Raw genomic sequence first — 14,191 nt, forward strand, 5'->3', positions numbered from 1 at the left:
TATTCCCCAAAGCCCCGTTTCGAGTGCTCTGTTGCCTATTTTTAAATGTACTAACTGAGGGTGATTCTGCCACTCCCCCAGCAGGTCATTATCCTGGCTCACCATTCTCGGTGTCAAGGGGCTTTCCCTGGTAATTAGCTGCATCTTCCTATTTCTTCTCTTTCCCGATATTCTTAGTTGTCTGTCCATTCCCTTGTAACAGTATTATTTCTCTCACATTGGTTCTGTATTTCCAGATTGTTTCCACAGTTCTGTGAATCTCTCTTAAAAGGAGCTGAGATACTTAGTACGAAAGCATATCTTAATTATTCACACAGCTACAGGATGAGAATGGAGTTAATGGAATCAGTCCCTGGGTTCTCTTGTTCCTAGCAACATGCTGCATTAGCAGCCTGTGCCTGCATGTCTGCCTGTCGACACTGATTTTGGACAGTCTTCAGTCATCTTCCTCCACAAAGCACTGTTTCTTTAAGCGTAATGTGTCTAGGTCACATGAAAGTATGGAAGAAATGGTCACTTCATTTTCTGAAAGATGAGAAGTGAGAAGACCCACTTTATTCAAGTTCTAGGCTTGTTAAATGACATCAGGCATGCAAATAATTTAGTAAATATTCCAGTGTGCACCAATATAATAAAATCAGGGGGCATATCTGTCTATTATATGAATAAAGATTTAGAATCCAAATAAAGCCCTGCACTTGCAGCTTTAGCACGTGCTGTGTATATGACCTTATCAATACTTAGATGCAGTCATTTATTAATAATATCTCATGGTTTGCTTGCCGGAAAATTCCCTGACGGGAGATATTTGGTCTCGTTCATCTCTGTTTCTAATGTACCAACCTTAAATCTCTCGCTTTAAATTGTTTCACATCCCCCAGCCTCAGTGTCGCCACCTGTGAAAGGCAGTGGACCTGTGTTCTTCTGAGTCAGACACATTTTCTGCCCTGGCTCACATCTTCTTAGCCCATCTTGAGTTCTAGCCATCGCTGCTAGTACCAGATGTACTCAGGGATAATCTGATGACATCTCACCTCCATTGTACCTTGCAGAATACTGCCATCTCCTAAGGGACATCTATAAGAGCCTGGTTTCTGGAGGGCAGGCAAGCGTCACCTAAGCAATAGCTCTCACAGGAAATACTTGGTTATCACAGCTGGCAGCGGCATCTACTAGGCAGAAGCCACTGTGAGCTGTTTTTAACATCCTACCACACACGATAGCTTCTCAAAATAAAAGATCTGTTGGTGGTGCCGTATTCAGAACCTGTCCTGGAGCCTGAAAATTCTGGTCTGAAGAAAGTGTTTCCCAAGGATGCTGACTAGTTTTTATGTCAACTTGATACAAGCTAGGGTCATCTGAGAGGAAGGAACCTCAGTGGAGAAACTATCTCCATAAGATATGACTGTAAGGAAGCCTATAGGGCATTGTCTTCATTAGTGACTCATGGGGGAGGAGCCAGTCTATTGTGGGTGGTGCCACCCCTGAACTGGCAGTCTAGGGTTCTCTAAGAAAGCAGGCTGAGCAACCCATGAGGAGCAAGCCAGTAAGCAGCACTCCTCCATGGCCTCTGTATCAGCTGCTGCCTCCAGGTTTTTGCCTTGTTTGAGTTCCTGTCCTGACCTCCTTCAATGATCAACAGCAATATGAAAGAGTAAATGAAAACACCCTCTCCTCCCCAACTTGCTTTTGCTCATGGTGTTTCATCACAGCAATAGAAACCCTGGCTAATACACCAAGACGTATTCCTACCCCTCTGGCTTTACCCCAGGCTCTGTCTACTATCTTCAGACTCAATCCATCTGAAAGGCTATTTTCTTGTTCTCTAGTGTACATGCTACACAGCTAGCAGAATATCCCACTGGTTCCTAACCTGTGCAATAAGAGCTACATTGACAGAACTGTCTACATGATGACACCAGTTTCTACAATAAGAGCCATCATGTGTCTGTCTGAGACAAAGGGACATCTTTGAGGCAACAACGCCTCATTTCAGGAGGGATTGGAGGAAGTGGCTCCTTCATTGAAAACACAAGGATGAAGGAATACCCCCATTCACTTCACTTATTTGTCCCTTGAACAAACTAGAATGATCTTTGCTGATGGTTGTGACCTAAGTAAACAGCTGGCAAGCACAAATAGAGCTGTTGTGCCACATGTACTGTGCTGAGACAGATGTGTTTCAGAATTTACTAGGTAGCTTTTGCTCAGCTTTTCTCAGTCTTTATAAATAATTAAGATCGCTTGCTATCATGTAAGAAAGATACTACTTTATATCTTACTATCTTCCCTAGGACCAGGTCAACATCTCTTTGTGGCGTTTTGGTCCTGAGAGACCTCTGTTGCCTTGATACTCCACAGATCTACCAGCTGACACTAATGACATCATGGTAATTGGACCTGGTGAGGAAAAGAGATAGTATGCAGGGCAGCCTAGAGAGAGATATACATGCCATATACAATCCTCAACCTTTCAAGGACCTGTCAATGTAGATGCTTGTAAAGATCTGAAGAGCGGGAATGCATGGGAAAGTCAACTTCAATGCAAGTGACAGATTGTTGCATCCAAGCCTCGAACTTACTAAGAAAGGGGTACCGCACTGGTCAGCTTAGTTGGGTACAACTGTCAGCACATAGAGTCACGTGCTTTGAGCTACTCATTGACTGACTTGGAAGGTGGCACTGTTCAGGTATGTACTGTCTAGACAAGAAAGAATCCCACAACAGGTCCAGATACAGTACAAGTTGCCCTGATACTCAGGTAACAGGACCTACAAGACCCAAAGACTAGAAAGAGTCTTAGTGAGTTAAGATTCTTTGTGGTGTCACTGTTAAATTCCAACACCAGGACTGGAACACAGATGCCTGTATTCTGGAGCAAGAACCAACCTTCCAGGGTCATTGTAAAAGTGCTCCTGATGTTCCTTTTGTACATTCCTTTGTCCTAGTATAATCTAGGACACCAGGCATGACTATGCTGAAGCTCCCCATGGGATTATGAGATAAGAAAGACATGAAATCACTCAGGCACAGCAGTAATCCATGGTGGGATGCTACTACTGGCTAAGGTTCTTCTCCAAATTTCACAGTGACATTTCCTCCAGTGTAATAAAAAGTATTGGGAATCACGGCTTTGGGATGTGGCTCCCGCTTCACAAATGAGATTAAGTACCTAGTGGGATTGGAACTTGTTGAGGAATTCTGGCCCTCCTGTCATCCATGGTAACACAGCTTTCCTGCCTTCTGGTGGATGGAGCAGTAAGGTGTCATCTTAGAAAGAGAGAACAGCCCTTTACCACAGCTGAACATGCTGCTGCTTTGCTTTGGTGCTTCCCAGCCCCTGGAACTGAGAAAAATGAAGGTCCATTTCATAAATTACCCCATATTGGTGTTTTGTTATTCTAGCACAAAGAAATTAAGACAGATGCAAATCCTACATTTAGAACTGGGCTGAACAGGTCCAAAATGACCAATAATTGCCTCAGTCAATGGCCTTGACTCCTGTGTGGCCTGTGCACTGATGGCTTTCTTTAGGAGTGCATCCATGCTCTTGTGGAAGTTCCAGCATAAAAAGCTCAAGTGGGGAAACTGCTTGAGCCGGGGTCTTGGATGTGTTAGCTCCACACAGTTACAATGACTGAGAAGTAATTGTCACTGCAGTATAGACCTGCTCAAACATGGCCCCTAAGAGCAGTGTACAAGGAAGAAAAACTGTGAACAACGCACTTGGTCACGCCCTGGAGAGGGACTGCATAAAGCAGAGCTGTGCACTGACCTTGGAGCCGACAAGTAGCCTGCCTGGTTAGTCAGGATCCTGAGAGGAGCTTGAAGACAAGTTTGAGAAATGAGTTTGTGAATGAACCTTTGGACAACGTCCTAAAGCATCTATGAATATGTATGTCTTGTGTTAAAACCCACTGGAAAGTATTCTAGAACGTTCAGAGAGGCACTGAGCAACAAGGTGACTAGAATGGATTGTTCAGTGGGTGTCGTCTGCCTTTAATCTCAGCCACCCTAGTATTCACACAGAAGTCCTACGAACGGTACCGCCTGGGTAGCAGGTTTAGAGGGTGTGCATAGACCCCAAACCAAGGGCTTCCTCCCACTGAAGCTCTTCTACCCATCGCTGCTAAACTGCTGAGCTGGCAGCATAGGCCTGTCAAGTGGTATCAACAGGGAATCAGTGGTTGACTACACTGGTTACTTTCTTTCCAAGAAAGAGAACAATATATTCTTAACAAAAAAATTCATACAGATGTTGGGAGTTTTCCTTTCCAAAGCGGGGCACATTTAATTACCAACCTGGAATCACAACAAAGTTTCTTGAAACCAAGGAACATGTTTTATAGAGAAGAGGGTGACACAGGAAATGCATGACTAGAGAACCCAAGCTTCTATCTTGGAACACATTACTCCGAAGAAGCCAAATAGCAATTTTGTCAGCCCAAAAGTCAATGTATATCTCTCCTATACACAATTTCTCCCTGGGGTATGAGCAAGTAGATTTATCAGACTTCTGTCCACTGGGAAAACTTCCTTTATTCTTCTGCCCTTTGGGCCGCCTTTGAGTGGGACTATCTCACGCTGAGCAATCAACTACTAAAGGCCTACCTAAGGCACCAACTTGAGGATCACATGCAGCAATGTATATACAGTCCTCCAGAGTCCTGCACAGGTACTAAACCTGTAGCCAGTCTGTCAGGGGGTATAATGAGACTGTACGGGCAAGAAAACCATGGGGGAAGGTTGGCCTTCTCATAATAGCTCCACCAGAGAACAAGAAAAGCAGGAATGCCATTTTGGGAGCTCCTCAAACTGATGGATGAAATGGGCCCTAATGATGCTGCCGTAAACTCTTATAATAGTTAAGAAAGTCAAAATACAAGCCACCTAATATTAAAAACATGAGGATCCATATTTAATGTGGCCACCACAGTACCAGGGACATAACCAATTTGTTGCTCCCCCTGTTACCTCTTGTTGTCGTGAAGAAACGCACCAAGCTGTGCATGCTATAAGGTGTATAGATGTAAATTAAAAATAAAATGCCAGAAAAAAATCTAAACATCCTCCACCTAGTTTGAGATTTACGTGCCTACCTTTTCATATTTAATTTTCATCCAGAAAACCAGACATTTTAACAGGATAAAAGCTAACTTCTCACTTTTTTGTTTACTTTTTAAAGCAACATTAGAAGGGAACCAATCACAGCCATTGGGGCTTGTTATATAGACATGGCAACCCAGGGACAAGATCTCCTGGGTCCTCAGTTTCCTTTTCTATCAGACGATCTTTCCTACAGGGACGCCATGGTGATGGGAGCAGGAAGAGAAAAATGGGGAAAGACGGAAAGAGACAGAACCATTACCTTGATTTCATCTAAAGTAGACAAAGACCCTATGCTGGCTAGTCAGCTTTCTTATACTGCAACAAAACACTCGAGACAATAAACTTAAAATAAGGAAAGGTTTATGTGGCTGGCTATAGAGGGCTGAATTTCAGGCTGTTCTGTGGCTCCTCACAATGGGCAAGTGTGGTGAAGAAAGCCTCTCATCACACCATAGTCCTTGCAGTATGGTTTCTGCTTTTGTGGTTTTTAGGGATTTCTGTGTGTGTGTCTGCATCTATATGGGTTTCTTGTGCTTTCTCTTTGGCTTTGTTTCTTCTATTTGTTTGTTTTGTCTTTTTCTGGTTCGTTTTTATTTTATTTTATTTTATTTTTTAGATGTCTGTTTATATTCTAACGAAAGAGAGAGAAAGGATATGGATTTGGACGGGTAGGGAAGTAGGGAGGATCTGGGAGGAGTTTGGGGAGGGGAAACCATAGTCATATATATTGTATGAAATAGATCTATTTTCAGTAAATAAACATAAAAATCTAAATGAAAAACAAAAAGGAAGCGAAGAAGAGGAAGGGGAGAGACCAGGGACCCAGTAACTCTCTCAAGGTCGTAACCTCACACAGTCAAATTTCCACCTAGGCCCTTCTGTTACAGCTCTCACTATTTCCCAGTTAGACCTTGGGCAGAGAGCAACCTTCATCACGTGGGTTTGAAGATACATTGACGTGAACCAAGGCATGCACACTGAAGAAGCAGCTGGTACCTTGCTGTTGCTAACTCACAGCTAATGCTATTAACTCCGCTGAAAAGCTCAGTCAGGCCTGGCCCTGTGTAAGTAAATTTTTATCAGTCACTGTGTTCTGCCACATCCTATTTCATTCTTTACACCATTAAAAAACTATCCACATTCATACACTTATTTGGCTCGTTCCTGCCTTCTTAAAAATCCACCCCTGACTGAATCACCAACGAGTTAGAGACACCGCTTGAAGAACTGCAGCATACCAGTGGATCCCTTACAAGAGCCTGGCAGGAAGTTTTCAAAATAGCTTGGTGCAATGGACAAAATTAACTTTATTTTACTCTTCTGGCCTCATGTCTCTGTAAAGTCTGGCAGAGACATTTATTTATTTGCAGAACAGAGCAAAACTATATTTTCTGCTTGCTCTGGTTGGCGGCTGCCAGCACCTTCTGGGATGCTCCCTATGCACTCCAGTGGGCTCAGTGAGCTCGGGGGGGGGGGGGGGGGGGGGGGGGTGGGGGGGGGGGGGGGGGGGGGGGGGGGGGGGGGGGGGACACAGGGACAAAGCTGCAGCAGCCTGCTGGAGCAGGTTGTACTGCAACCTGGATCTGCACCAGCCCTGCTGGGAAGGAAGCCTGTCCAGTTTATCAAGCCGACAGCAAGGCGGAGTTGGGGCAGCTGAGGCATCCTTTGCCAAGGACAAGCCTAATGCAGAAAAATACGTCACTGCTGCTGGTGAATGACTATAGTTCTGGCTCAATTGTTGGATCGTGTCACCAGTCATCTAAAATAATGGACAGTGAAGAATGACCCAAGTTACATCCTCCAAATAAGGAAATGGGTTTATCTAAAGTGAGTTATTGAGTTAGAGTCAGACTTGCTGGCCTCGTAGGAGGAATAAACACTTGTATCTTATATCTATCCTGGAATCTGGGGAAGGCTTTGTCTGAAGCACTGTGGCCTCTTCCAGATCACGGGGCAAGTTTGTCCGCTTTCAGGATAGAATGTTGTCCGCTTTGTACAGTCCCTGTGATTACCAATGAAAGACCGCTGCTTCTTAGCCAGGTTCCAACTAAGCTAATGGTGCAGGGGAGCTCTGGAGATGTGGGCACTGATTCTCCAAAGAGCAGCTTACAGTGTGTTTCCACTGGACGGGACACATTTGTACTGTTTCCAGATCCTATCTCACCATCATGACACGAAGACATTTTGCTTGGGGAAGTAAATATTAATACTGAAATATTAAAGAGAGATTGATATCTTCACACACACACACACACACACACACACACACACACACCCTTAAAATTGTTTTCTTCCCTAATATCAAATACTTCTCATCACGGTGCTCTGCAGTTTTAAATTGACCCACGTGATTACTTGATCAATGTTGTCTTTGTCACCAAACTATAAACCCCGTGAACAACCACCCTACCGATGGGATCTTCCACAATACCTTTATTCAAATTTGAACCCTTCTTCTTCCCAGCCCGTGCATACTCTGTATACTCCTGGAACTTGGCATGCCTCCACCCTGTTATTGCTCTGTAACACTTGCCACATCAAATATACACTATTAGTTAAATGTTGTCTGGGTTTCTCCCTCATTGCCCCCAGATATGCTAGAATTCTAAGCTCCATGAAGGCAGCTATTATCCTCCTTTGTGCTACGGACCTAGCCCTAATATCTAAAGATCTGTATTACATCTGGCACTCCATATTTGTTGAATAAATGAATTATTTCTACAATTTCTACACAGGGCACACCAGATTTTAGAATGTTCCACTTAAGCTCAAAAAGCATACACATGATTATAATAAGATGTTTGAATTTCAAATAGAAAGTTGAATATGAAATAAAAAAATATAATAAGAAGCAGGTGTCTCGGAAAGGTTAAGTAATACAAGGCATACATCTTTGCTTTTTGATGAGCAGGATGCTACAATTTAGGTTGTTGATAAATTTCAGCTTGAAATCTCTGAGTAATGTTTGCTATCATATGCTGTCCTTGAAGATAATGTGTGTGTGTACACGTACATGCACACGTGCGTGCGCACACACATGTGCACACACACACACACACACACACACACACACACACACACACACACACCTTCATGTATAAGATTGCCTCTGATGCCCAGGGAAAATGAGAGGAAATGACTATTAAATAGCTAAGGAAAATATTCATGATTTATCAGTCCAGTGAAACGGAAGAGCAGGCGCCCACTTGACAGAGCAGGCAGAACCAACCTTAACCAGATTGAGTCCAGTGTGGAGGCTAGTCACCGACCAAATGCTTACAGCGACAGCTGTGTGGCTATGCATGATCCTAAAAACCGGAAACGTCAGAGGAACCCTGCAGCCTCTTCTCCCCTTCTTCCCATCAGCTGAGAGAGAGGAAATACTCAGGGGATAATTTTCTTCATGTGAAACCAAAGTCCACATTCTTCCTTCCACCCAGGCACTGCAGGGTCTTGGCAGGAAGTGTGGAAGTGGATGTTTGCACTCTTTGTGGTTTACATAGACTCATAGTACTTTAGAGCACAAAGGCACCTTCATAATCATGTCCTCTGGTTGTAGCCAGATAGGAAAGAGCAAACAGCACTAAGCTGAAAGTGTCCCAGTTAGTCTGAAGGGATGGACTCAGCCAGCACCACGATCTCTGAAACCCCTGATCAGAAGCTTGCCCTGCACTGGTGTCCTAGTTAGGTCTAGACAACCAATATCATGAACTTCACTGATCATGCTTGTTGTTTAATTCAAAGAAGGAAAATGTGTAAAGTGATCCCATACGTTCCCAGTCCCAAAAACTCATGTTGACATTTAAATCTTCACATTTTCATCCCTAATGTTATCCCTTCCAAATTAATAATATAAATGTAAACATCATTTCTCAACCAGTTATTATGTGCAAGTCCTGTCCAAGGAGAATTATTTATTCAAATTTTACCCTACGACATAGGTGGGGTTAGATCTACTTTACAAAGGGAGAAAAGAACATTCCAGGAGTTTGGCCAGAAAGTAACTTGTCCAAAGCTAAGTAGTAGCCCAGGTGGAGCCAGTTCAGTCTTCATGCCCAGGCTAGTCAGTCTCCAAGGCCAGAGCCGCTTGTCTTGTTCCATGCTGTACCCTTAACTTCCCTCTCAGAAACGAAACTCGGTCCTTCAATCATCGTAGATACAAACTTCAACCCTCAAGTTAGGAGGAATAAAATTTGCCAGTTTCAACTGCTAGGTTTTGATGGAGATGAAGTAACTTTGTTAGTACTTGAATAACAGACATGGCGGAAGCCCAGGTGATTTTATTTTTCAACAAGGGGTTTGATGAGCAAGGCCTGTGAAGAGCTGTGCTTCTCTGTGGCCCTTTGGAGGATCTGGGCTGTATAGAGAAGTAGTCCCACACTGATTTCTCTTGGTCTTTTCCTTCCTAGAATAACATTTCCAAAGCAGACCAAATCTGTAGATTACAGGTGTATTTTTGTTACTTGTTTATTACTGTGATAAAATATCATGGCCAACAGCAACTTAAGGAAGAGTTTCGGCTTAGGGTTCCAGGGCTAGACATCTAGCGGAGGCATGGCAGCAGAAACAGGAAGCTTAGAGATCAGAGTTCAACTACACATAGGAAACACAGTGGACCTGGAGATGGGAGAAGGTTATCAGTTCGAAAATCCCACCTCATTGATATACTTCCTCTATCAAGGCTGCACCCTTGAAGGTTTCTTAATCTTCCTAAACATCACCACCACTAGGGAACCAAGCATTCAAATACATTAGGGATGGGAGACATTTCTCAGTCAAACCACCACAGTAGCATAAGGTACAACACAGTGCCACCATTAAGAATGAACAGGTAGGTCTGTGAGGAGACTGTATTTTAGTGAAGTGAAAGAGGCAGCCTTGGTCCATGATGGCAGCCAGGACTACAAAGGCAGCCTCCCTCCGGAAGGGGAGTGGGCAAGCCCATGCATCCATGCCCCCTCAGACAATTCATCTGTGACATCCATTCCAACCCCAAGTCAAGGTGCAATTTCTTGTCAGGATCTTTGCCAGTGAAATTATTTGGCTTAGGAAGAGATTTGCTGGTCCTGGCAGTTTCTGGATGACTTCCAGAAACCCAGGCATCAGGGGCTGCCCAGCATCCTCCTGGGATCCAGCTTTGAGAGCTGGGACATGGCTTTCAAGAACTCCATCTTCTCACTCTGTTTCACATCTGCGTTCTTCCCTCTGGGAAACTTGAAGGTGGAAGACCAGGGAGGGAAGAAAGCCTTGGTCTGTTCTTTGTCCATTGTCCCATCATCTACCGCCAGTCTTTTTTCTTTAGACATTAAACATGTAAACAGCATTACTTTGTGGGTTTCTTTTTTTTCCCCTGAGAAGATATTACTCCATTATGAAGAGGGAAAAATAGGAACTTTATTTTTTTGTTACTCCCAAAGGATGCCCTTTGTTTAGTTTCTGACTTCAGACTGAGACCTTGATGTGGGGAGGGTGAGGCTTTGTTTCTTACTACGTCATTCTATTAACTTTCCTGTTTTCCCACTGACAAAGTCCAATTCCTACTGCCTTTTTTTTTTTTTTTTTTTTTTTTTGACTAGCTAGCTGGCTCTTCTGAAAATGTGAGCAGTGACTTGAAGGGGACTACCAGCTAGGGCATGGAACGGACTTGCCATGCTCGCGAGAACGCTCCTGGTAGGATTTTCTTGTCATTTTCTGTTGTCTTGTTCTCAGAAGCCACAATCAATCATTTCAGTTGAGTCCAGTGGACCACACAGCAAACTTCATTCCTGGAGGCTTCCGTTTTAACAGTCTTTCCTTTGATCCATCGTGTTTCTATCAGGTGTGAGCCAGTACACATATATCTACAAACCCACTCCTGATTTCCAGGAGCCAACAGCTGCAGGGGTGCCGCCATCCTATTGGTTTATACACATACATGCACGTGGAAGTGCACAGAGAACGGCAGGGCTAGTGCAGTCACTCATCTGGTATCAGGGATGCTGATGCACAGTTGCTTTGAGGAATTCAGAATGTCCTTTTTGAGAATGTTTTCGTAAGTGGGTGATGATAGCGACGTCACCCCATCTCAGCAGGAGAGCGATAGGGGTACTAATGGAGTTCACTGTGGCGCAGCATTGGTGATGGTCTGTGCCTTTGCTCTACATGTTCACTTTGCTCAATGTGCTCATTCAGAACGTGGGGGTCCATGTTCCTGACTCCTATTTACTGATTGCCACTGCAGGAATTTATACACATTTAGAGGCTAAAAGAAAATTAAGATACCCGGGTCTGACACATTGCCTGCCTGAAACTCTACAAGAAAGACTTTTATCATCACATAGAGTCTTTTGACGCAGGAAGCATCTTCTTTACTGTAGGAGAAAAATGAGTCAAAGATCTCAAGATGTTGTTCTGTAATCAAGCAGATAAACTTGAAGCCCAGTGTGGAAACTTGCATTTTTTTCCCATATATGTATGTGTGTGTGTGTGTGTGTGTGTGTGTGTGTGTGTGTGTGTGTGTGAGGATGGACAAACCCCAAAAACATGGAGGAAAGGATATAATGAAGATAATAAAAAAATAATAAAATGCAAAATGAATCAAAACTGAGACATATAGTGATCCCACTCATATATCCATCTGCCTCTTAGAGTCTCTCACATTGAAAGGAAGGTCAAGTCTGACCTTGTGTCTCGTCTGCTATTGGTGCCACATACAACACTGCTCAGCAAATGTACAGTAAGAGCCATATATTCAGTATAAGTGTTATGGTAGTCACTGAAAGTCACAAAAAACTCAGAAAAAAATTAATAATGGCTTATTAACCAATATGTTTAAAATACAATCATTTAAACACACAATCAATACAAACAATTATTTTACATTCTTTTTCTATACTGAACCTTAAAATCACATTTAGATTTCACACTTTGAGGACCTCCTCAGTGAAAACTCACTTCATTTCAGTTGCCCAGTAGCACACACTGCCTGTCCACCAAATGGACAGAACAAACCTGTGCTCAGACGGCATGCTGTACTATTGCAGAATTCTTTAGCCTTCGCAGTGACTAATGATTCATATTTGTTTCTTAATTTGTCTTTGGAGGCAAGATAAAGACTTGAACACCCCTCATCTGCAGTGAGTGTCCTACAAAGTGGCAGCAAGTCTTCCGTGAGTGACTTGGTCACTGGTTTCTGAGCCTTTTCCAGCCGGATGTCCTGTCATCAGTTTAGCATTGGGTTTTTTAATAGCCACATGCTCAATACAGCTCAAAAGGTCACCAGGTTACTTTGCATATTGGTGTTGACACAACAGATATTCTCTACAGACATCTCCATCCCCCTAGAATTCCATGTTGAAGCAGCACAATGGACTAGATGCACCTGAAGATGAATTACTTTAATTATTGAGTAGACTATGGTACTCACTTCAGATACCAAAGCCCTGCAATGCCCAGCATCCACAGAGGTTTGACTGTCGAGTTCTTCCCAGTGTTCCCACAGAGCCCACCATCAATGCAACAATGAATTCACTTCTTCAACAGAAGAAAGCTCTTCTCAGTCATTGGAGGAGGAGACTGGAGACTGTCACTCCCCAAGGTTATAACGTTTGCTCTTTGACATTGTAGTCAATTGTCAGTGTTGTTAATACTGATGGGAATCTTTCACAGGGTGATTATGCTTTTGACTTCTTAGAAATGACTTAGTGAGACTCCATAGAGACCTGTTGACGCTTATGTTTTGGCCATGTGAGAAGTCACAGAAGAAAATGCACTAGTTAAGACTTAACTTGTGGATCTATGGGCTTAGCTTCCACTACCTGGGTCTGAGCCTCAGCTCTGCCACTTAGAAGGTATGTCTCTGGAGCTCAGCTCCCCAGACTTGATGGGAAATGGAGAGTGGGGATTAAAGTTGCAGAGATTGTTGCTAGAGTTTTCCTGCCTGGCCCACAGTCAGGACAAATCTCTCTCACCCGCCAGTTCCAAGCCGCTCAAACCCGACCAAGTAAACACAGAGACTTATATTGGTTACAAACTGTATGGCTGTGGCAGGCTTCTTGCTAACTGTTCTTACAGCTTAAATTAATCCATTTTATTAATCTATACCTTGCCACGTGGCTTGTGGCTTACCGGTACTTTACATCTTCCTTGTCCTGATGGCGGCTGGCAGTGTCTGCTCTCTCAGCCTTCCACTTCCCAGCTCTATTCTCCTCCTTGTCCCGCCTACACTTCCTGCCTGGCCACGGGCCAATCAGTGATTTATTCATTGACCAATCAGCAACACATTTGACATACAGACCATCCCACAGCAAGAGATGATTTGATAACATAAGATACTCAACCATGCTTAAAATGCAGAAGTATTTCAGGAACATCCAGTCACTGAAGGTTCTTAAAACTTGTAAGCTTTGAGATCTCGACCATTATGGTAGCATTTCTAAAGCTCTAAGACAATTCTTTCCGAAAGAAATCCCAGGTGACCTGTTTCTCACTAAAACTTTTATCAGAATATTGACTTCCTTTATGGATACTTACATGAAAACATGCTAAAGTTTTGATCTGGAACTCTCCCACTCCTACTCCATTATTATTCACAGCACACACATGTTGCACGAATCTTAAAAGGTCTTATTAATAAAAACAAACCTGGAGCCAGGTATTGGGGTGAATGCTGGAAGATCAGAGAAGCAGAACAAGCCACAGCCACCTCACCTTGCCAATTCCTCAGCTGATCCTGTTTCATCAGACTGGAAGCCTCTGAGGCCTCATCCAAATGGATCTCAGCTGAACTGCTGCTCGAAAGCCTGAAAGCTTAACCAACCTCTAGTTCCTTGTCCTCACGCCTTATATACCTTTCTGCTTTCTGCCATCACTTCCTGTAATTAAAGGCTCATTTCCTGGGATTAAAGGCGTGAGTCACCATGCCTGGCTGTTTCCAGTGTGGCTTTAAACTGAGAGATCCAGATGGATCTCTGTCTCCCAAGTGACAGGATTAAAGGTGTGAGTGCCACTATTTTCTGGCCTCTATATCTAGTGGCTGTTCTGTTCTCTGACCCCAGATAAGTTTATCAGGATGCATAATATTTTGGGGAACACAATAACACCA

This window comes from Peromyscus californicus, unplaced genomic scaffold (assembly GCF_007827085.1).
Source record: "Peromyscus californicus insignis strain IS unplaced genomic scaffold, ASM782708v3 Scaffold_7__1_contigs__length_154581171, whole genome shotgun sequence".
Taxonomy (NCBI): domain Eukaryota; kingdom Metazoa; phylum Chordata; class Mammalia; order Rodentia; family Cricetidae; genus Peromyscus; species Peromyscus californicus.